The sequence below is a fragment of the Perissodus microlepis genome, chromosome 18 (genome assembly GCF_051167445.1).
Source record: "Perissodus microlepis isolate ML-2025 ecotype Zambia chromosome 18, ASM5116744v1, whole genome shotgun sequence".
NCBI classification, from domain to species: domain Eukaryota; kingdom Metazoa; phylum Chordata; class Actinopteri; order Cichliformes; family Cichlidae; genus Perissodus; species Perissodus microlepis.
In genome coordinates, this window is record NC_140478.1 from 35,699,107 (window position 1) to 35,722,309 (window position 23,203).

Genomic DNA, 23,203 nt, shown 5'->3' on the forward strand with positions numbered 1-23,203 from the left:
AGGACTGTAAAACGTGAACTACAGAACCCAGAGTCTTCATCATTAAATCTCTGGTTGCTTCATTTTTCTATCCTATATCAGATACTTTAAAGGTTAGGTTAGGTAAAGTTGCACTGTCATTGTGAGGCAAAGTGTTTTATGTGTGTGTATGTGTGTGTGTGCGTGTCATGGACGGCTATAAAAGGCCTATAATTAAAGAACAAAGCGGGGTTTGAGTTCGAGTTGCGGCAGACTGTCACTACTTGTAAATGGAACGCAGCCTTCCTATGGCGGACAGCTAATAACAGGAATCGGACGCGGTCCACAGCAACCACCATTAACCGCCTAGCATGACCTTAAAAACATATTCTGTCTTCATAACTATCAAACACGTGAAATGATTTGCAAAGTGTGAAAGTGTTACAGCTGCAGAGAGCTATGACGGTATCTTTGGAAGCTGTTTACATAGCTAATAATATACGATGTAACCATGGAGACAGTCAGTCACGTGAGCTAGCGGTGCACGTTTACTACAGTGAATAAGGTGATTGCGTGCACAGCGTCCACACGCTGCAGAGGGTAAAGACATTACTTCAATATTGAAATGTCTCTAATGTAGACATGTACAGTGTAGTGTAAGCATTAAAAGATCATAAAGGAAACACTAACATTCATGTGAAACTAATTGTAATAAAAAATGAACAGGTGGTTTATAGATGTAAAAGAAAGAATCTGAAAACAACACTTTTTTGGTCTAAGTGATCAAAGTAGAAAACAGAACTGATGTTCAAGAACAAACCGTAGCTGCACTAATATTACACATCTCCATTGTTGTGGTGAACAGACATGTTGCTTTTAAAACCACATGCAGTGTGTGACCGTGACTGTTCACTGAGACCATGAACGCCACTTCGCTGAAGCATTCTTCTTCTTCTTCTTCTTCTTGCCATTAAAATGGAAGCAGAAGGAGCACGAGGTGCTTTGATCTACTGAAAGGAAAAAGCAGAACATCTGAGCTGAAAGCAGTCAGCTGAAATCATTAAGATAGAAACAATCATTCAATGCAGTGTCTCACGTATCTTAGCCTGTTACAACTGTTGATACAAGCTAAATACGGTTAACACACAGTGTCAGGGAGCTCCAGTGTGGGAACTAGTGGCTTTAGGTTTGTAGTCATTTAACTTTCATCCATTCATTCATTTAATTCAGGAGGAAGAAATGTCAGGTTGGTGCAGGCTGGTTACATGCATTTGGTCCCATGCTGTCTTTAACTAAATGACTTGGTTCATTTTATGGCTGGGCTGTATGTGGGGTTATATCATGTTATTTGGGCAGGAGTACCTGTCCTCTGTTAGACTTAGAAAGTTTCTCCATAAGTAGAGTTTCTAACTCTTATAGCACATCTGTGGCTGACAGCTTTTTGGTGGCTCTTTTTACCCCACTGGTTGTGAGTGTGTAAATACCACTTGTTCTTTTGGGTTGCAGTTAACTTGGGAGGAAGGGGTGGGTCTGCCAGGACTAGATGTATAACAATTATCTGGGATACATAAATTTCATAATGCATGCATATATCTCTATAAACCTGGCCTGAGGGCTGCCATTTTTACATTCAGTTATTTCTCTGTTGGAACTAAATAATGAATGTGTTACAGTTAAAGTGAAACACTGGTCAGTGTAAATGGCTCATTGGGACACAGAAACCTTTAAATTAAATCCCATCACCTGATATCGAGTGTCAAACAATATCAAAGCTGTAAAAGCTGTTTACAGTCAGAATTTATAAAACTATGATTGTAAATAAATTCAAACAAGTGAGCTTTTCTCTTTGTGCTGAATATCAACACTGTGATTTCTTAGACTGTAAGCTTTACTTTAGCGCAACCACTTGTAGAAGCTGCCACTCCAAATGTCTTTTGATAACAAGAAAAAAATACCTTTTCAGTCCACGGCCTGAAGTTCTTCTCTGACATCTTCTGCCATCGGCTTTGTCTGCTGGTTTGAAGACAATAAACCACAAAAAGATGATTTAGTCACTTTGTCTGCATCATGCAGCTTGAATGTGTCGTGTAACAATGTTGAATAGCCGTCGTTATCCCTCTGCTGTGTCAGTAGGATTGTACTGTACAGCATCTCATTGATATGTGAGGAATGCTAATGTAACACGATAACAGACTTACATCATTAAAATATAAAGGGCAGGAGATATTTAGATATTTTTTATATTTATATTACATTTTATAGCTGACGGATATTACTAAATAGATAGAATTTACTAAATAGCTGGATGAACATGAAAAATATGTCTATAATAACAAATGACCATGAGAGCCAGTAGAATTAATTCAACTGGACACTCAAAAGACGTCCTTAAATGCTCTTTAAGTGGCAGAACAAATGAACAAACAGTTAATCGCTTACTTGAGATGAAATCTGCTCAGCTACTTTGAAAACAGCTTCTAACTGGTTCCTCCTTTAACAGGATGACTGCTCAGGGGTAAGGCCATCATGCAGTCCAGCAACCTTTATGGTTCTGCTTTGATTCACCAGGAACTATTAGGGAAACCTTCCAGCGCCTCCTGTGAAAGACACAGGGATAAACACAAACATTTATTAACATGTTCCACAGTCTTCCAGCTTGATTTTCTCATCCTGTGGACAACAACGTACATGGATGCAGGTTTATTGTTGACTTTTGTAAGGTTTCTTTACTGAACATATCCAGCTGCAGCTCCACTGTGATCCTGAACTGGATAAGCACTTAAGAAAATGTGTCAATAAATGCACATACATCAACTTACTATATTTATCCAAACAGACGGGACCAATAATGCTTCACTGAGTTAGAGACTTTAACAGTCTCTTCTATGTAAGAATGTCTCGTGCTGATATACCTGCAAACTTGACAACAAAGGTTTTTCAGACTGCATGTAGCTGTCCTCTATGTCAGCTCACACATTTACATTCATGTCACACTTATTTCTGCTTTCCCATTTTATAATTATTACTTACATTTTGATTAGATACCTTGAGTTTGTAAATGATCAGATTACATAATTGGAATACAATGTATCCAATTCAGGGTTGCGGGAGGATGAAGCCTATCCCAGCTGATACAGGACAAAGACAGGCTGCCAGTTTATTGCAGGGCTAAGACAATATGTGTAATAGAACATCCACTTAAATGTTTGATATTTCTTATAATAATCATAATTATGACTATTATTTAAAGGTTTCTTTATAAATACATTTAGTTTTTTTTATAACCCCTAAAATATAAACCTGAGCTGTTTCAGATTCTGACCTCTGACCTCAGTGACCTGGCTGTGTCCTCACTGCAGCTCCCTCTTGGAAGTACGTCTGCTTCTTGTCTTCCCCCAGTGATGACCGCCTGCCCTTAATATCACGTACTGTACCTGAGGAACAAAAAAGGACAAACACTTGCCTTCATTTAAGAAGTACATTCATACAGAGGTAATCTATGGAAACACACTAGTTCACCCTTTGGGAGGAATCAGTTCCTGTGAAACATTTCTGTAAATGAACATCATGTGGAGAATGAATGAAATGAGTTCTTCAGGTGACTCAGCAGTCCCACACTGACAAATGAAATCTAGTTAAACTATTAAGCATCTTTGCTCTTCTGAAATCTGTGTTAAACAACAACAAACATAAATTAGAAACAAAAATACAGCTGAGTAGAGGCTTTACAAACCACCAGCAGCCATAATGCTAAATATTAATCTTCAAATGTTTCTGAGCAGTCTTCAAGCTGCTTTTAACACATTAAAGTCCCACAGTCAATGCAGCCTGACTCAAACCTAGATGTTCAGCACACAGAGACACAGAGGTACCGTTTAAAGTTTAGTGATAACCTGAGTCACTGATCATTTGCAGTATTACAGAATCTGGCAGTCTTTGCATGATGTCCACATCACTGTAAGTTTCTAGCTGACTCTCAGGTGTGACAGGTGTGCCAGCAGGAAAGAGTAATAATAACCTGCATCCTGAGGTTTGTCATGCAGGATTAAATTTACAGTGGCTTTGTTCACACAGCTAGGATTGTATTTTACACTGACCCTGGGTCAGTATAAGTATCATACAGTTTAAACGAAGCACTGAAACTTGCACATATGTATTATAGATGCACTGAAGCTAATCAAGATATTTGCTGTCAATCTGTGGCTGCGATTAAACACTTTACTGGAAACTTTATTAACTAGTAACTTCATCAGTCATGACAGAAGCTAATATTTCTGTGCTAACATCGTTTAAACAGTAACAGCTTTCCTCCAATATAAGCTAACGTTTACACCGTAACTTTAAGCTAGCACCATAAAGACGGTAAAACACGTAATAATATCTACAAATGCATCTTAAAGCTGTTATATTAGCACTCTGTGTATTACTAAGATAACCACATTAACATTATTGACACTCGCTGACTTTTAATAGTCATTCTATAAATGCTGTCCGTTTAAATGGTCTTACCTGTACACACTGCATATCCACTGGATTCCAGCCAGAGTGGATTCTGGAGTCTTCCACGCTCCTGTTAGTGATCCTCCATCTGGATGGATGATAACAACCTTCTGAACAATCTAGCAGGAGATGGCCCATATCTATGGGACTGATTTGTGCTAATAACGCCCACTGTATGGACTGATAACAGCCGAAGCGGGTGAATAAAGTCACCCAGTAGCTAGCTGTGCCATTACCCAGCATACACCACTCCCTCCATAAATGCAATAAACGATACAAAAGTATCGTTCTACCGGTTTTTCAGGTAGTTGTTTACATTATATAATTTATTGTGTTCTGTATACGTCACTACAATGTGATTTGGAAAATGTCTAAATATACCGACAACAGGCACTTCCGCGGCAATCTCTTCAATCGGAGGACCCTTCACGTCAATTCCCGACGCGAGGGGGGTACCCTGCGCGTCCATAAGTGAAGCAGAGGGAGCCTGGCCATGCGTCACACGTTTGACGAGTTGGGAGTGAGAACGTGTTGGACTGGACTTGTTACTGGGAGGTGGAGTGGAGAGGGGAAGGAGTTGATGTAGCAGTCGCATACAAGAATATCAGCAGAAAAGGATGGGGTAATGAATGCTGGTTTGGACATAATGCCAAATCTTGGTCATTAGATTGTAACAACAACAGTTATACATTTCGGTACAACAACATTGAAACTCCTGTCTCAGGTCCTTGTTCCTCCAGAGTAGGAGTGTACCTGGATCACAGAGCAGGTATTTTGTCCTTCTACAGCGTCTCTGAAACCATGACTCTCCTCCACAGAGTCCAGACCACATTCACTCAGCCGCTCTATGCTGGACTTTGGCTTCAAAATTATGGAGACACAGCTGAGTTGATTAAAGTGAAATAGACTGAAGTCTTTCATATTGTGGGTTTAAATCTGTATTTTAGTTTCATTTTATTTTCTCTCCATCATTTCTGCACAGAGATCAGCTGTCAGTCAAACATTATGGGTGGTACCTCCACATCTTCTAGTTGTTCTCTTGATGTTTCTGAGTTTTTAAAGGAGATCTTTCCTGTGACTGTTTATGGAGGCTATCACTGCTCATCATCATTTTGATTTACTAAAATATTTCTCCACATGAAAATGTAAACTTCTCTATCCTCTAAATGTTTCTGGAATATTTGTATTGAACAATGTCGACATTTCTCTTTATGAGTATGGCAGACCATGTGTGTGTGTTTGTGTTTGTTTTTGTCAAAATCATCAAACAAATGAGGAAAAACTGTGATTTTAATGAATGAATTCATATATTGTGTTGATGTTTTATTGTGTGAATAAACTGGAAGGTTTGACTATAAATCAAACTTTGAACAAAGTCTTTTCTTCTGTCTTCATTCCAGGATCTCACTCAAATCTGATGCAGAAAATATGAAACTAATCTGGGAGAATAACTGAAGCAGTTTTCCTCCTGAAGCATCACAAAGTTCAGAGTTCATGTTTAGAGCAGAAGATTCAGCAGTCGCTCTGTGACCTTTCAACTTTCTTCACTAAAACAGCTTCATTACAGAGAAATAAGTCACATTTTCTTGATGTTCTTAAGTCCTTTCAGATGTTTTTAATGGTCCTTGAATGCAGGTTTAAAAGGTCACTTTCTGTTGTGTTCAAAGATTTCCTTCAGATATGGTCTTTAATCAGTAAAGCCAGTGATACAGCAGTGTCATTAGCTGTGTTATTGGCACCAGGCTGTGTTTATGTATGTATTTAATTCTGTCTGAGGATGTCTTCAGCATGAAATGATCATTTGCTCAGCTGCTGTGTCTCAAACGACTCCTACAGTCTTTGCTTATGTGACCAACTTTTAAACAACCAAAACAAATTCCCCTTTCCTTGATAAAAGTCAGCTTATCTCGATGCATTTTAGCTTTAAACTGCTTACAATTCTCTAGTAAATGATTGCTGTGTGAACAAAACAAACAACTATGCAGAACAGTGGAATTTGTTCTGCTTCCAGTTGATTGAGTTTCGACTCCTGGAACCGTACTGACATTAGTGGCAAAACTACTTCCCTTTTTTCTTTGCTTGGTGGAACTTGAAACTTTAAAGCTGCTTCCAGATTGTGAGTCTTGGATGTTGCCAAACACTGGATCTTATGCTACTTTCACCTGTTTTATTATGAAGGCAACCAGATCAGTGAACACTGCTCTGTGACCATTTTGTTCCTGCAGTTCATAGGCAACAACTCTCCATTTTTCCCTCAATTTGTATGGAAGTTTCATAACAATCATTCTCATATTTGAGGGCAAATCCAACTCCTTCATATAAACAACTTGCTGTGTTAGATTCGAACATCCTTGAAGAAAAAGAGAGAATGACTGTAGACCTTTCACATCCTCACTTTTAATAGGTGCCCAACTCACAATCTTCTCCATCTATGCAGAGGCAATTTTATTTCCGTTCCCAAAATGTTCTTCAAGAAGATATTTGTCTGTGGAATAGCCCTGCTCAGGAGGTAAATGCTGACAACTATGCACCAAGTCTTTAGGCTGCCCCCTAGTGAACTGCTCTAAAAAATGCAAACAGTCGCTCCAGTTATCAGTTTTAGCTTCCACTCCATTTTCAAAGGCATTCACAAATGATCTGTACTGTAAAGGGTCTCCATCAAACATAGGGATGTTTCTAGCTGGAAGGACAGAAGATAAGTTTTGTTTTACAAGCAAAGTAGTGATGTCATTTTGTTTTTGCATAATATTGACAATCTCCTTCGTGCAATTCTCAGTCAAAGTAGGAGACTGAGGCTGTGTTTGCTGCGTCACTTGAGCTGAATCATCAACTTTTACCATCACCTCATCCACCTGATGTTGGTTTTGACTTTGTCTAGGTATGATTACTTGTGATTCAGATGCAGAATTTGTACCAGAGTAATCTCTTTCTGCCGGAACAAATGTATCAGCACAAGGATTTAAATTAGGCGCTTCTTGTACGTGCCCTCTTTCAAAATAAGAGTTCATTCCATCAGAACGCTCAGAGCTACAAACTGAGTTTATTTTTAAGACACGAAGCTTTGCCTTAGTTGCTGCCAACTCTGTTTCCAAGGATAATTTCTCCTTTTCTTTTCTCAGTTTTTCCTCTTGCGCTTCAATAGAATGTTTTTCTTTAATGCAGCGAGTCGCTCCATGAGCGCTGCCTTGTCAGCCGCAGCTTTAATGCGTGCGGAAGATGTTGATGAAATTCGACTTTGCTGTGACAATGTTTTCGAAGGTGGCTTTACACTTGAGATATTAGAGACACTGTCTTCAGGATTTATTTCATCCAAACTTTCAACAGCTTGATCATTAAGAGCAGTATTGCTTTGTTCAGTATACGGCTCGCCTGCTTGCTGCAACCAAACCTTTACTTTGTCCATAAAAACAGAGAATGCTGTCACCTTAGACTGAAAATGTGCGCTTTGCCTTTTCACTTCATCTTCTGGCAGTGGCAAACTTAAAAAGGATTCTTGCAAAGCGTTTGCATCTTGATAGCATTTAATAAACTTCCCAAATTCAGAAGACACTTCCTTAACCTTCTCATGTGAGGTCATTAAATTTTCGCCATGTACTTAGATGCTTGCTTACACATTGAACTCCGCTTTTCTTGGCATGTCTTTATATACAAATCCAAACCTTTTGGCGTAAATTTGATGCTTCTTTTCTCTGCTTGCATCTGAGTGTCATCCTCTTGTTTACTCTCTTGTTTACTCTTAATATCCGACATTTTTATTGTCCTCTTGGATTATTTCAAACATTATAAAGATGCACAGCACACTGAGAATCCATAGCATAAAGCGCAAACATGATTGCAGTGAACAAACATTTCCACAGAGGGCGTTGGCATGTTTCAATTAGTGATCCTATTATGCACAAATTTAGTACATCAAAACTCAGTTCATCAGTCTTTGTAGTGAAATAATGTCTTTAAACTCCAATAGCTTCACCGTTTTCCTTTACGGCTTAAACAATATTATCACTCACCAGCTTTGATGAACGAGTGACATGTTGATCCAGGCTTCAACATCAAATCCGTCTGGAGTACTTACAGACGATCCAGTAACTTTTATTCGAGTTCGACGGTGATCCTTGAAATCCATATATCCAACATATCCATTAATGAAGGATTATTCCTTTGTCCACGGGCAGGTTTTTTACTTTTTGTAGTGGCAATTCCTTTTGTTTGACAAACCAAACATCCCACAGTTAAAGGTCCACAAGCCACTGCTGCACTGAGATAATATTTCGTACGCAGGCAAAAGAAGTCCACTGTCCAAACTTTAAAGTTGCGTTTTTATGGTTTATTTTATCCAGTTTGGCAAGCAATAACAAGATCCATTTTTAGTTACTTCCTGCTGCTTCTCCTGCTCTAGTAAAAAACCATAGGCTCACCCCAGTGCATGCTGGTCCTATACCAGTCTCTTTATTTATAGAAACAAAATGGCCCTACAGCTTTTACTGACTAATTTAACAAGGTAACATCAAACAAACAAAACATTGAAAGAAATATTAACCTACAAATAAACTTGTAAATAAACCCCAAAATATAAGTAAACTAACAACAAACTTTAACTAATTTCAAAATAATAAAAAATAAGAACAAATAGCTCCAACAGAAGTTATTGCTGCAGACTGAAGGTTCTGTAAACTACTCAGTCATAGAATGATTACGATATTGAACTAAAACAAATGCCTGAATCCTAAATTATGGATATCCTATTGTGGTGATCTGAAATGTAACACTAAATGTGATTAAAACACTAAAACTCTGGACTCCGGGGCTGAACGACCGCGGGGATCACCAGCCCGAGGAAAACACAAAATACACATGACTCCGTGAGAAAGACAATTCATTCTTGAATGAAGACGTTGATCAGACACATTTAAAATGTAGCCAATTGTGTTTATTATTAAATTATTAAGGAAATAGAAAAGCGGGGGAATAGAAAAGGGGGGAGGGGTGGGGGGTAAAGAAGAGGGTAAAGGAAAGGGATAGAAAGGAGGAAAGAGATAGAGGAGAGAGAACCCCAACTATGCCCTCTGAGCAAGCACTGGGTGCGACAGTGGATAGGAACAACTCCCTTTAAAGGAAGAAACCTATGACAGAACCAGGCTCTAGAGGGGGCAGTCAACTGTCGGGACTGGTTGGGGGGTGAGGGTGAAAGAGAAAGGGGGGGGGTGGGGGGGGGGGGGGGGGGAGATGGGACAGGTGTTAGGAGTTATGGTGAAAATTACGATGCAACGGTGGAGGAGGAAGACGGGGTGACATCAGCAGAAGGAAAAGTAGAAAAAGTAGAAAAAGCAGGAGTGCTCTTTCTCCAGAAGAAGCGGAAGCGTTTTTTCTTCTTTTCCATCATCTTTTCCACGAGCACTTTTTTCTCTAGGATGAGGGTTCGTAACTCATCAATTGTTTGTGTATTTTCCTTCTCGAGTTTCCTGCATGTTGTCTCCACTTCTTCTAATTTGGCTTGTTTTTCTTCGAGCCTTTCTTTCAGTTCTTTACATTTGGCCTCCTGCATAAGCTTTGCCTCGTGCATCTCTGTATAACTGTGTTGTAATTTGTTGTGTGCGTCTTGTAGCTGCTGACTTCTCTCGAGTTCTTGAAGTGTACACTGCAGGTCTTTGCTTGTTTTGTCTAGTTGCTGCTTTAACATCTGCACCTCAGTGTTTTTGCACTTCAAGTTGTTGGAAAGTTTCTCCAGTTCTGTGTTTTTTCTCAGCATGTCACTGAGCTTACTCTGCATCTCTGAGCATTGTTTTTGCACTTTTTTCTTTTCCCCCTCCAGCTCAGTTGTTTTGGAGTTCAGTTTGTTATAACGGTCTTGCAGTTGTTGGTTTTTCCTCTCAAAGTTCTGGAGAATTTGTTTATCTTTTTTCTGCTTTATTTCCCGTTGTTCTTTGTCTTGAAGCAGCTCTTGATATTTGTGCAGCGTTTCATCAAGCTTTACCTGCTGCGCTCCGTATTTTTCCTGCATGCCTCTCTGGTTTATGTCCAGTTTTTCTTTCTCTTCAAGGATTTCTTTATTTTTTTGCAGAGCTTCATCAAGCATTACTTGCAAACCTTGGTTGTGTTTCTTGATGTTCTGAAGCTCACAATCCAGATCTTTCTGTTTCGTGTCATGCTGTTCTTTGTCTTGTAGGAAATCCTTATTTCTTTGCACTGTTTTATCAAGCTTTATTTTCAGCGCGGTGTATTTTTCCTCCACGCCTTCAAGCTTGGAGTCCGTTTCTTTCTGTTTAATTTCTAGTTGCTTTTTTTCTTGAAGCAACTCTTTATTTTTGTTCAGTGTTTTTTCAAGCTTTGCCTGAAGTCCTTTGTGCTTTTCCTCCATGCCTTGCAGTTTGCGCTTCTTTATGTCCATTTGTTCTTTTTCTTGGAGGAGTTCTTGATTTTTTTGCAGAGCTTCATCAAGCTTTATTTGCAAGGCTTCCTTGTGTTTCTCGCTGTCCTGAAGCTTGCAATCCATATCTTCCTTTTTCATGGTCTGTTGCGCTTTCTTTTGAAGAAACTCAACCCTTCCTTTCAGCACTTTTTGATTTATCTCAGTGCCTTGGAGTTTTATGACCAGTTGTTTCTTCTCTTGGAGGAGTTCTTGATTTTTTTGCAGAGCTTCATCCAGCTTTACTTGCAGCTCCTGAATCTTTTTTTCCCTCTCTTTCTCGTTTTTCTTCTGTTGGAGGATTTCTTCTGTTGGTTTTTCTTGTACTTTATTAAGCTTTGCTTGGAGCTCAAAGTTCCTCCCCCGCATATCTAGGAGTTCCATTTCTTTCTCCTTTTGAATATCCTCCTTATCAAGAAGCTGTTTGAACAGTCTATCTACTTCGGCGGTCCTTCTCTCACAGTGCTCTCTCAGTTTGATAATCTCCGCTCGTTGTTTAAAAAAACTTTCCCAGATGTAACTGGTGTACTCTGACTGGGGCGGGTGTCGCGTATTGTGATTGCTCATGAGATTTTGCTCATGCATTTCTTCCGAGCACATCTTCTGCAGTTGAGTATCGTCTTCTCGATTGCAAAGAGGAGCGCTGGGCTTTACGTTTTCTCTTTTTTTCTGTTTTCTTGGAGACATGTTGGAATCTGTTAACAGTGACTCTGAAAAGGATCCAAAAAAAAGGCTTCTCTGGCGAACGTTTAAATGCTGCACACATAAATGCTGCGAATAACGGACTGAAAGTTCTTGCGTCTCACCCCTATTTAAGGGTTTTAGGATCAAAGGATCAAAGGATCACAGTGGTGGTAAGATTCTAAATGTGTGTGACATCACGATTCTGTAAGCCAATGAGGTGGTCACATGACATTTGTGAGAGGGCATTCTTTACTTGGACAAATTATCAATAAGCTTTCAATACCAGTAACCATGGTGACAGTATAATTGTTTATTGTGTTGAACAATAAACAATTATATTGACAATTATGTGTGTCCAGTATGTTGGCTGATTTTCTTTTACTTTTTGCATATGAAAATAAAAGCTGGGCTGATTTTAACACCATTACAAGAAGTGTTGTTAATTATTCTTTTTGAATCATAATCAGGTTACCACAAATTGTTTTTTAATTTAGTAGAACTTGAAATGTTTGTCAGTGGGTAAACAATTCATAATGCAAAGTCAGAAACATCAAGTTATTCTTAGTACTGCATACTTGCAATACATAAGTTGTCCTAACAGTCATGTAGGGCATCCGTAGTTCAGGGGGTCGGGAAGCTCATCTTGTAACTGGATGTAATATTAGCAGACAGAGGGTTTGATGTTGCAGAATCTTTGGAGTTGTACCATGCTGAATTGAAGAGCCCAACTTTCACCAAAGGAAAGAACTAACTGGCCCCTAGATTGCCCAATCAAATCTCTTAATGCCACCAGCCCTCCCCTACCTTCACTGTGTGCTCAGCTTGTAGAAAAGAGTTGAGTGTGGAAGAAATGGCAAAAATGTGGAGCTGAAAAGCTAAGAGAGAAAAAGAAATTATATATAAACCAACGTGTCAAATTAATGGACATGTTAGTTATTGGAGTTCTGGCTGCATTTTATATATCTATATTGTGTCCTTTTTATAATAAATAATAAAAAACATTATTTATCCTCACTGTATGAACATTGTTGGAGTCCTTGAAGTCTCGTCATGTTGAAGTTACTCATGTGATGTGATGTTGTTATAATGATCCAGCTGGTGTGCAGCCATCATATTAGAGTTCTCTTTCTTCTTCTGATTTTATACAATTTTTCTGTGATGGTGTCACATTTACAGTGGTCGCAACAATTGCACCTATAGGACCCTGAAAAACTGGTGCACAGACTTCAGAGTCTAATAAGTGTCACCACTGTAACCACTGCATAATGCAAACCATGACACGAGTTTAGTCTTGGTGTGAAACTCATTTTGGTTCATAGACACCAATCTGACCTTAAGTGGAACAGACCCATAAAACTAATGCGTAATAAATCTGTTAATAAATAAATCCAAATTCTCCCATCATCATTCTTTGGTAGGAAGTCATAAATAGGAGTTAAATTCAGACTCGCACAGGCTCACCTCTGCACGACTGGCTTCTCCTGTAACCCTGCATGTTTCTAAGGTTTGTTTTCTTTCTTTTTTTGTTGTTGTTCTTGTGCTTTTTGTCCTCGGGTGAGGTTTGAAGTGTCTGTGTGGTGCAGCTGGTCTGGTCTGTCCAGGCTGCACCACACAGACACTTCCAATCACCACACATCAAAGTACAAAGCGTATGACGTCATCACATTCTGTGTTAGGAAGTCATATTTAGGAGTTAAATTCATTGTTCATCATACTCAAGAAATCTTTCTGTTATCTTGATTAACTTATCCCAACATTGTCAATCAGACTAAGTGATCACATGACGCTAGTTATCAACTCTATAAGGTAACCCAGGGTTTCCCATTTTAGCTACTAGCCTGTTTACATGAAAGGGGTGGCGTTGGGGGCATCTGACCAATCACATACAGAGCAGCAGAACAGCTGACTTTACAAAGAAAGATAAAACTATAAACATGAAAAGGTTAAACACTTGTATTAATAAAGTTCAAATAGGAACTAAAAGTTCTTTTGCTGAGCTCTGTTGATGTTTACCAGTCTGGGAGAAAATACAAGCATAAATACAAAAATGGCCGTGGATATACTGGGAAAAGCATGTCGAATGATGAGCAGTGATACAGGAGACCAAGAGGAATTGCTCAGATAAGATTAAATGCTTTCATGGACGAGGACATGCTAGGGACAAGCGTTGCAGACAAAAGAAAAAAACGAGATTAATGTTTATAGAGGAATTCAAAATGTTGTGAAATTGTTCTGCAGACAAATGGGAAAAGTCAAAGAATGAAGTTGAATTTAAGAATCTAAACTGATTAGACTACTGATGCTCATCAATGGAAAGATCCTCCCACTATCCATGGCACAGCAGTCCAAAGGGATCTTTCAGGTACTTGTTGTAAAGCAGTTTTCCAGAGAACTGATTGGTAGCTAAGTGGTGATTTCATACTTGTTGATCCGTAATCTCAAACACAACCTGCTCTGAAGCAGGTTTGCTCTACAGTTTAAGTCACTATGGTGATATACTCCAGTAAGAAGTGAGCTACCTTCATAGTACCTCTGTACTCATACCTGTGTGTTTCTTTGGCATTGCTTGTAGATATGTTTTAAAATGCAGCTGCAGTGCATTTTAAAACCTTAAGGAAGCTGTTATTGATATGGTGTAGATTAGCCAACAGATTTCTTTTTTTTTTTTACCTGATGGACACAATGCAGTGTAGTAGCCCTGCCCCTCGTTATGGTTTGTTCTTCATCATTCACTCACTGTGCGTCGACATGCTGGATGTCTCCACAAACAGTTCTCTGCATGCAGAGGCAGTTTTTCTTCATTTGGAGCTTTGTGGGAGCTGAGTTCTGTTTACAGAGATGTTAATGGTCCTGTATGTGACCTGTCAGATTTTATTTATTAAACAGACCACCTTGCAGTGTAGCTTCCACGTTAGCTGAGGTTTGTTTTATTATTTGTTTTTGCTTGTTTTTTATTATTCTTGCTGATGATTTGTATTATCTAAATGTAAGGTTCATTCATATCAGTTTGCTTATTTAATTTAAATACAGTTTTTTTTTTTTTTTGCCTTTATCTTTGTCTCCATAACTGATAGTCTCTTATATCAGATTCTGCTCATAAGGTTACTTTAACATTTGAGGCCACGTTATGATTGGTTTAGGTGGCAGCACAAGCAGCTTCACTTGCATAAAATATACATATTTTTTAAATAACATCTGAAGTAATTTAATGAGGAATGAGTCATCCAGTTCAGCTCTGGTATTATGATAATATAATATGTGCTTCAGTCTTAAACAAGCACAGAATTTAATGAGCTGCTTCTTCCCGACTCCCTGATTTCTGCACAGCTGGATTATTGTACCAAAGAAACTGTTTCTGTAATATTTCTGTGAAATATAGTAATCCACTAAAACCCAGTGAGTGTTGGTTAGCTAAGATTTGTTTTTGTTCTTGATGGAATCGAAACACTCAGAAACGTCATTAATATTCGCTTGTCCTGCTGCAGACTTTTCTATCCAATCTAACAGTGAGAGCGAGCATGTGGTGCCCCACCCACTGGCTACAGGCCACATATTTCTGCAGATAAAGGCACCACCGTATTTGCCTTTATTCCGATGAAATGTCCTCTAAAGGACGCCCACACAATTGATGAGAAGTCAGAGACCAGATGCCGATATTGTAATTCCATTAGAAAAAAGGCTGCACTTAAGTAGGGAAGATATGTGTAGGGTTTTTAAGGCCATTGCAGTCCCAAATGGAGGCAGATGGGGTATGTGAAGTTCAATATCTGTGGGCTGAGCACCCTGATACCACAACTCAAGATTTCTGTTTCTGCGTTATCAAAGGTAGCCGGTCAGAATATTCTGGATAATCCTTCATAATTGATCAGAATTTGCCAAATAGACTTAACATGGTGTTAAGTCTGTCACATCATTTATGAAAGTCAAAGGTTAAAGTGTGATTTTCATCAAGAAGAACTTGAAAAGAGAAACTACATGACTATGACTTGACATTAGGCACAGACAGGAATGCTCAAGCGGTATTAGCTGTTTGAAGGTACATTAGGAAAATGTTGAACGTAATGCACAACAAGCACCTTATTTCCTCCACAGAAGGTTGATAATTAACCTTTAACCTCCGTCACTGTGATGTGTGAATACTTCTGCTACTTTACGAACTATTGTAATCATAAAACACTTTTAAAATCTGTATACTCCAATGATTTAAAAACAATAATACAGCAAACATTTAAAACAAATCTCATGACCAAGGGCGCTGCTGGCTTCAGGACCATGCAATAATCCATGTGTGGTTTGTATTTGTATTATAATACAGTCTGTGAGAAAGCCTTTTTTTTTATATTATTGAGAATATTGATCAACTAATTGTGATGGTGATGTGCTCATCCGTCTTTTATCAGTCACTGCATTTTAACACCGTTTGCTCACCGTACATTCCAGTTTCTGGTCGCTGAAACCAGTCAGACCTGAGCTCCTGGGGGCCTCCCTCAGGTGAATGTTGTTTTTTAAACTTCGTACCGCTTACAAAACTTCCCCAGCAGAACAATTGGTTTCAGGTTTATTCCTGTAAAGAGTTTGTACATGATAGATAGTTGTTGTTTTTTAAATATAGAATAGAATAGAATAGAATGCCTTTATTGTCACTATACAGTTGTACAATGACATACAGAGCATCTCCTACTCAGTGTAAACATGCTGGGGGGGGTACAGTTCTGCAGCGCTATGTACATATGGACAGTATTAACATAGGGAAAAACATATATATATATAAAATGTACAATATACAAGCCGTAAGTAATATGTAATAAATAGTGTTATGTATATACAGTTGAGTTATTGCACATAGAATTGGTATTAGATTAGATTAGATTAGATTAGATTAGATTAGATTAGATTAGATTAGATTAGATTAGATTAGATGAAACTTTATTAATCCCTTGGGTGGGTTCCTCCGGGAAATTCAGTTTCCAGTAGCAAAGCACTGAAAGAAGTTGCATGTTACAGATACATTAAGGGGAATGAGAGTAAGGATATAACCATAAATACACCATATATACACATATACACATACAGGGAGTGCAGAATTATTAGGCAAGTTGTATTTTTGAGGAATAATTTTATTATTGAACAACAACCATGTTCTCAATGAACCCAAAAAACTCATTAATATCAAAGCTGAATGTTTTTGGAAGTAGTTTTTAGTTTGTTTTTAGTTTTAGCTATTTTAGGGGGATATCTGTGTGTGCAGGTGACTATTACTGTGTATAATTATTAGGCAACTTAACAAAAAACAAATATATACCCATTTCAATTATTTATTTTCACCAGTGAAACCAATATAACATCTCCACATTCACAAATATACATTTCTGACATTCAAAAACAAAACAAAAACAAATCAGCGACCAATATAGCCACCTTTCTTTGCAAGGACACTCAAAAGCCTGCCATCCATGGATTCTGTCAGTATTTTGATCTGTTCACCATCAACATTGCGTGCAGCAGCAACCACAGCCTCCCAGACACCGTTCAGAGAGGTGTACTGTTTTCCCTCCTTGTAAATCTCACATTTGATGATGGACCACAGGTTCTCAATGGGGTTCAGATCAGGTGAACAAGGTGGCCATGTCATTAGTTTTTCTTCTTTTATACCCTTTCTTGCCAGCCACGCTGTGGAGTACTTGGACGCGTGTGATGGAGCATTGTCCTGCATGAAAATCATGTTTTTCTTGAAGGATGCAGACTTCTTCCTGTACCACTGCTTGAAGAAGGTGTCTTCCAGAAACTGGCAGTAGGACTGGGAGTTGAGCTTGACTCCATCCTCAACCTGAAAAGGCCCCACAAGCTCATCTTTGATGATACCAGCCCAAACCAGTACTCCACCTCCACCTTGCTGGCGTCTGAGTCGGACTGGAGCTCTCTGCCTTTACCAATCCAGCCACGGGCCCATCCATCTGGCCCATCAAGACTCACTCTCATTTCATCAGTCCATAAAACCTTAGAAAAATCAGTCTTGAGATATTTCTTGGCCCAGTCTTGACGTTTCAGCTTGTGTGTCTTGTTCAGTGGTGGTCGAAGCGGGTGAATAAAGTCACCCAGTAGCTAGCTGTGCCATTACCCAGCATACACCACTCCCTCCATAAATGCAATAAACGATACAAAAGTATCGTTCTACCTGTTTTTCAGGTAGTTGTTTACATTATATAATTTATTGTGTTCTGTATACGTCACTACAATGCGATTTGGAAAATGTCTAAATATACCGACAACAGGCACTTCCGCGGCAATCTCTTCAATCGGAGGACCCTTCACGTCAATTCCCGACGCGAGGGGGGTACCCTGCGCGTCCATAAGTGAAGCAGAGGGAGCCTGGCCATGCGTCACACGTTTGACGAGTTGGGAGTGAGAACGTGTTGGACTGGACTTGTTACTGGGAGGTGGAGTGGAGAGGGGAAGGAGTTGATGTAGCAGTCGCATACAAGAATATCAGCAGAAAAGGATGGGGTAATGAATGCTGGTTTGGACATAATGCCAAATCTTGGTCATTAGATTGTAACAACAACAGTTATACATTTCGGTACAACAACATTGAAACTCCTGTCTCAGGTCCTCGTTCCTCCAGAGCAGGAGTGTACCTGGATCACAGAGCAGGTATTTTGTCCTTCTACAGCGTCTCTGAAACCATGACTCTCCTCCACAGAGTCCAGACCACATTCACTCAGCTGCTCTATGCTGGACTTTGGCTTCAAAATTATGGAGCCACAGCTGAGTTGATTAAAGTGAAATAGACTGAAGTCTTTCATATTGTGGGTTTAAATCTGTATTTTAGTTTCATTTTATTTTCTCTCCATCATTTCTGCACAGAGATCAGCTGTCAGTCAAACATTATGGGTGGTACCTCCACATCTTCTAGTTGTTCTCTTGATGTTTCTGAGTTTTTAAAGGAGATCTTTCCTGTGACTGTTTATGGAGGCTATCACTGCTCATCATCATTTTGATTTACTAAAATATTTCTCCACATGAAAATGTAAACTTCTCTATCCTCTAAATGTTTCTGGAATATTTGTATTGAAAAATGTCAACATTTCTCTTTATGAGTATGGCAGACCATGTGTGTGTGTTTGTGTTTGTTTTTGTCAAAATCATCAAACAAATGAGGAAAAACTGTGATTTTAATGAATGAATTCATATATTGTGTTGATGTTTTATTGTGTGAATAAACTGGAAGGTTTGACTATAAATCAAACTTTGAACAAAGTCTTTTCTTCTGTCTTCATTCCAGGATCTCACTCAAATCTGATGCAGAAAATATGAAACTAATCTGAGAGAATAACTGAAGCAGTTTTCCTCCTGAAGCATCACAAAGTTCAGAGTTCATGTTTAGAGCAGAAGATTCAGCAGTCGCTCTGTGACCTTTCAACTTTCTTCACTAAAACAGCTTCATTACAGAGAAACAAGTCACATTTTCTTCATGTTCTTAAGTCCTTTCAGATGTTTTTAATGGTCCTTGAATGCAGCATCAGTGTCGCAGGTTTAAAAGGTCACTTTCTGTTGTGTTCAAAGATTTCCTTCAGATATGGTCTTTAATCAGTAAAGCCAGTGATACAGCAGTGTCATTAGCTGTGTTATTGGCACCAGGCTGTGTTTATGTATGTATTTAATTCTGTCTGAGGATGTCTTCAGCATGAAATGATCATTTGCTCAGCTGCTGTGTCTCAAACGACTCCTACAGTCTTTGCTTATGTGACCAACTTTTAAACAACCAAAACAAATTCCCCTTTCCTTGATAAAAGTCAGCTTATCTCGATGCATTTTAGCTTTAAACTGCTTACAATTCTCTAGTAAATGACTGCTGTGTGAACAAAACAAACAACTATGCAGAACAGTGGAATTTGTTCTGCTTCCAGTTGATTGAGTTTTGACTCCTGGAACCGTACTGACATTAGTGGCAAAACTACTTCCCTTTTTTCTTTGCTTGGTGGAACTTGAAACTTTAAAGCTGCTTCCAGATTGTGAGTCTTGGATGTTGCCAAACACTGGATCTTATGCTACTTTCACCTGTTTTATTATGAAGGCAACCAGATCAGTGAACACTGCTCTGTGACCATTTTGTTCCTGCAGTTCATAGGCAACAACTCTCCATTTTTCCCTCAATTTGTATGGAAGTTTCATAACAATCATTCTCATATTTGAGGGCAAATCCAACTCCTTCATATAAACAACTTGCTGTGTTAGATTCGAACATCCTTGAAGAAAAAGAGAGAATGACTGTAGACCTTTCACATCCTCACTTTTAATAGGTGCCCAACTCACAATCCTCTCCATATATGCAGAGGCAATTTTATTTCCGTTCCCAAAATGTTCTTCAAGAAGATATTTGTCTGTGGAATAGCCCTGCTCAGGAGGTAAATGCTGACAACTATGCACCAAGTCTTTAGGCTGCCCCCTAGTGAACTGCTCTAAAAAATGCAAACAGTCGCTCCAGTTATCAGTTTTAGCTTCCACTCCATTTTCAAAGGCATTCATAAATGATCTGTACTGTAAAGGGTCTCCATCAAACATAGGGATGTTTCTAGCTGGAAGGACAGAAGATAAGTTTTGTTTTACAAGCAAAGTAGTGATGTCATTTTGTTTTTGCATAATATTGACAATCTCCTTCGTGCAATTCTCAGTCAAAGTAGGAGACTGAGGCTGTGTTTGCTGCGTCACTTGAGCTGAATCATCAACTTTTACCATCACCTCATCCACCTGATGTTGGTTTTGACTTTGTCTAGGTATGATTACTTGTGATTCAGATGCAGAATTTGTACCAGAGTAATCTCTTTCTGCCGGAACAAATGTATCAGCACAAGGATTTAAATTAGGCGCTTCTTGTACGTGCCCTCTTTCAAAATAAGAGTTCATTCCATCAGAACGCTCAGAGCTACAAACTGAGTTTATTTTTAAGACACGAAGCTTTGCCTTAGTTGCTGCCAACTCTGTTTCCAAGGATAATTTCTCCTTTTCTTTTCTCAGTTTTTCCTCTTGCGCTTCAATAGAATGTTTTTCTTTAATGCAGCGAGTCGCTCCATGAGCGCTGCCTTGTCAGCCGCAGCTTTAATGCGTGCGGAAGATGTTGATGAAATTCGACTTTGCTGTGACAATGTTTTCGAAGGTGGCTTTACACTTGAGATATTAGAGACACTGTCTTCAGGATTTATTTCATCCAAACTTTCAACAGCTTGATCATTAAGAGCAGTATTGCTTTGTTCAGTATACGGCTCGCCTGCTTGCTGCAACCAAACCTTTACTTTGTCCATAAAAACAGAGAATGCTGTCACCTTAGACTGAAAATGTGCGCTTTGCCTTTTCACTTCATCTTCTGGCAGTGGCAAACTTAAAAAGGATTCTTGCAAAGCGTTTGCATCTTGATAGCATTTAATAAACTTCCCAAATTCAGAAGACACTTCCTTAACCTTCTCATGTGAGGTCATTAAAGCAGAAATTTTCCCCATGTACTTAGATGCTTGCTTACACATTGAACTCCGCTTTTCTTGGCATGTCTTTATATACAAATCCAAACCTTTTGGCGTAAATTTGATGCTTCTTTTCTCTGCTTGCATCTGAGTGTCATCCTCTTGTTTACTCTCTTGTTTACTCTTAATATCCGACATTTTTATTGTCCTCTTGGATTATTTCAAACATTATAAAGATGCACAGCACACTGAGAATCCATAGCATAAAGCGCAAACATGATTGCAGTGAACAAACATTTCCACAGAGGGCGTTGGCATGTTTCAATTAGTGATCCTATTATGCACAAATTTCGTACATCAAAACTCAGTTCATCAGTCTTTGTAGTGAAATAATGTCTTTAAACTCCAATAGCTTCACCGTTTTCCTTTACGGCTTAAACAATATTATCACTCACCAGCTTTGATGAACGAGTGACATGTTGATCCAGGCTTCAACATCAAATCCGTCTGGAGTACTTACAGACGATCCAGTAACTTTTATTCGAGTTCGACGGTGATCCTTGAAATCCATATATCCAACATATCCATTAATGAAGGATTATTCCTTTGTCCACGGGCAGGTTTTTTACTTTTTGTAGTGGCAATTCCTTTTGTTTGACAAACCAAACATCCCACAGTTAAAGGTCCACAAGCCACTGCTGCACTGAGATAATATTTCGTACGCAGGCAAAAGAAGTCCACTGTCCAAACTTTAAAGTTGCGTTTTTATGGTTTATTTTATCCAGTTTGGCAAGCAATAACAAGATCCATTTTTAGTTACTTCCTGCTGCTTCTCCTGCTCTAGTAAAAAACCATAGGCTCACCCCAGTGCATGCTGGTCCTATACCAGTCTCTTTATTTATAGAAACAAAATGGCCCTACAGCTTTTACTGACTAATTTAACAAGGTAACATCAAACAAACAAAACATTGAAAGAAATATTAACCTACAAATAAACTTGTAAATAAACCCCAAAATATAAGTAAACTAACAACAAACTTTAACTAATTTCAAAATAATAAAAAATAAGAACAAATAGCTCCAACAGAAGTTATTGCTGCAGACTGAAGGTTCTGTAAACTACTCAGTCATAGAATGATTACGATATTGAACTAAAACAAATGCCTGAATCCTAAATTATGGATATCCTATTGTGGTGATCTGAAATGTAACACTAAATGTGATTAAAACACTAAAACTCTGGACTCCGGGGCTGAACGACCGCGGGGATCACCAGCCCGAGGAAAACACAAAATACACATGACTCCGTGAGAAAGACAATTCATTCTTGAATGAAGACGTTGATCAGACACATTTAAAATGTAGCCAATTGTGTTTATTATTAAATTATTAAGGAAATAGAAAAGCGGGGGAATAGAAAAGGGGGGAGGGGTGGGGGGTAAAGAAGAGGGTAAAGGAAAGGGATAGAAAGGAGGAAAGAGATAGAGGAGAGAGAACCCCAACTATGCCCTCTGAGCAAGCACTGGGTGCGACAGTGGATAGGAACAACTCCCTTTAAAGGAAGAAACCTATGACAGAACCAGGCTCTAGAGGGGGCAGTCAACTGTCGGGACTGGTTGGGGGGTGAGGGTGAAAGAGAAAGGGGGGGTGGGGGGGGGAGAGATGGGACAGGTGTTAGGAGTTAAGGTGAAAATTACGATGCAACGGTGGAGGAGGAAGACGGGGTGACATCAGCAGAAGGAAAAGTAGAAAAAGTAGAAAAAGCAGGAGTGCTCTTTCTCCAGAAGAAGCGGAAGCGTTTTTTCTTCTTTTCCATCATCTTTTCCACGAGCACTTTTTTCTCTAGGATGAGGGTTCGTAACTCATCAATTGTTTGTGTATTTTCCTTCTCGAGTTTCCTGCATGTTGTCTCCACTTCTTCTAATTTGGCTTGTTTTTCTTCGAGCCTTTCTTTCAGTTCTTTACATTTGGCCTCCTGCATAAGCTTTGCCTCGTGCATCTCTGTATAACTGTGTTGTAATTTGTTGTGTGCGTCTTGTAGCTGCTGACTTCTCTCGAGTTCTTGAAGTGTACACTGCAGGTCTTTGCTTGTTTTCTCTAGTTGCTGCTTTAACATCTGCACCTCAGTGTTTTTGCACTTCAAGTTGTTGGAAAGTTTCTCCAGTTCTGTGTTTTTTCTCAGCATGTCACTGAGCTTACTCTG

At 39.0% G+C, this 23,203-nt stretch overlaps 1 long non-coding RNA gene and 1 pseudogene across 1 annotated transcript; both read right to left on the reverse strand.

Annotated features, from left to right (window-relative positions):
* Positions 1-1,707: 1,707 nt before the first annotated feature.
* Positions 1,708-3,625, reverse strand: LOC146368826 (uncharacterized). Its single transcript, XR_014797519.1, has 3 exons — positions 3,281-3,625; positions 2,398-2,555; positions 1,708-1,971 (listed from the first exon to the last, which is right to left on the reverse strand). It is a non-coding gene; the product is annotated as an uncharacterized LOC146368826 (long non-coding RNA).
* A 16,151-nt stretch (positions 3,626-19,776) lies between these two features.
* On the reverse strand, positions 19,777-21,340 carry LOC146368827 (uncharacterized; annotated as a pseudogene).
* Positions 21,341-23,203: the final 1,863 nt, after the last annotated feature.